Source organism: Anneissia japonica, unplaced genomic scaffold, assembly GCF_011630105.1.
Source record: "Anneissia japonica isolate Jap-2015-1 unplaced genomic scaffold, ASM1163010v1 scaffold288134_len74827_cov163, whole genome shotgun sequence".
In the NCBI taxonomy this organism is placed as follows: Eukaryota; Metazoa; Echinodermata; class Crinoidea; order Comatulida; family Comatulidae; genus Anneissia; species Anneissia japonica.
Window position 1 is genome coordinate 41906 of NW_022743578.1, and position 1994 is coordinate 43899.

Below are 1994 nucleotides of genomic sequence, written 5' to 3' on the forward strand. Positions count from 1 at the left end.
AAGTTTCGTTGCTCTATTCTTAGCCTATTTCGTTTGGTATGCAGAAATTGCGTGGTTGATCAAAATGCCCTAATTAGACTTCTACCCCGTCATAAGGAAACCACTCAACTGCATGTAACCTAGATCTTTTTTAATATAATCAACGAAACGCTTTAACTCCCTTCATCCGTATATAATTGAAATATTAGGCCTTTTGTGACTATTGTATATGTTTTATAGGTTCTCTTTATTGCGTAGAAAATTCAATTAGAATTTTGTCACTTTGTAATATTTATTATGTCAATATCTACTATGCTGACAAGGGTGCAGAGACTCAATTTAGCTTCCTGTCTGTGCTTGCCTTAGCTAGGCCTAGGATTGTAGGCTTCAATATTTAGGGAGATTACAGGTAACTAAAAAAAACACAGCGCAAGGTCATTCTATCCTGGTTGATCCCTCTGTCTTCATTTTTACTTATTTCACTTAGTTCCTTTGCCTTACGTAGACCTATTTTGTGTTTTGTCCAAAGACAATTCATCTTTTTGAATAACTATACACAACAGGTAGTAAAATGTAAATTTGTTTTATTTTGAAATAAGAATTTTAATAACGTTAAGTGTGAATTTAATAAGGTTGATGGGACTTATTACAGCTTTATTTTCATGCACAAAACAATAATGTTCTAGGACTCCTTAGGGTCTTTAGTAGGTAAAGCCAAGCTTATACCAACTTTAAACAACAACATATCAGTTTTCATGTCTTCTTTTTATAAATAGATCACATGAATGTATGCGATGTTTATTTAACTTTCTTGGGGACATAAGCAGGCTACTGGTTTCTAATATACAAATAACAATTAATATTTGTAGTATTTTTTAGTTTAAATTCTTGACATCTTTTAATATGATATAGTATTGCATTTCTCCAATTTAATATTCTACGCTGACAATCAGATCTGGGAGTCTGAAGTACATTGTTCCTGAAAGCTTTTCTGTTTTCTGGCTATATTTTTTACTACGTTTCGTATAATGCCCTCTTTAGTTGACATTAGTATAATTAGTCTTTCGCGTATACAATCTATTCAAGTTTTAAGCAAAAATAAATCTGGAACTTTGAGAACTGGAACTGTATGCGATACTTGGTATGACCAATGGCAATTAGATAATCAAAATGTTGAAAGTATGAGAAATAAGATTTTTACTCTAGTTATTTTCATTGGATAATCAACTTTTGCATGATAAACAGTATACAGTCCAGCTGAGTGACATTCCAAAGACAAGTTATTAGGCATACATTAAATAAGAGTTATTGTGCCAGTTCAGTTAATATTTTCAGTTTTAATTTAAAAATTCCGAATACATCACACAATGTGTATCATATCCCGAAAAAGCGAAAAGCTAAAAAAAATGTGAATTAACATTTAAGTGGATTTTTTCATGACAGGCGGGCATAATATAGGTTTATATCATACATTATATTATATTCACATACATTAATACCACATGAGGCAATTTACACACTTGTAAAAGATAAAATTACTAATTCGTTTTGTTTCTGTTTTCAGGTAATATTAAAGTTTATATAATTATAATAGAAATAGTGATTTGTAAATATTAGACTACTTACCTAAATTTAACGAACACGGCCTTGTGCTTAAATTAAGCTTGATCAACAGCATTCCAATCACAATTCAACTGTTCAGGGTGACTTAAAAATAATAATAACCATGGAGATATATAATAACAATGAAAATATGGTGATCTTTATATAGCAATTAACTTCCTCAATGCGCTTTGCATTATTCTCCTCGGTCATTAGACCAAAGTAAAACGCATCCTTTAGCTCTATGGGGAGCACAATTCCACAAGCGGCTACAATCAGGGCTTGGTATTAGGTCCTACCGTACCTGCGTATATACCTGCGTGGAGATAGACAAACGTAGCTAAGGTGCCTTGCCCATAGACACAAGCATTGAAACCGGTAAGCATCGTAACCATAAAGTATAATATTATGGA

The 1994-nt window shown here is 32.1% G+C and overlaps 1 protein-coding gene across 1 annotated transcript in view; it reads left to right on the forward strand.

Annotated features, from left to right (window-relative positions):
- Nucleotides 1-1857: 1857 nt before the first annotated feature.
- Nucleotides 1858-1994, forward strand: part of LOC117119507 (blastula protease 10-like) — a gene marked incomplete at its 3' end in the record, with an annotated part of 30416 nt that continues 30279 nt past the window's right edge. The window contains exon 1 of the mRNA XM_033264332.1: nt 1858-1959. The remainder of the gene's footprint in view (nt 1960-1994) is intronic.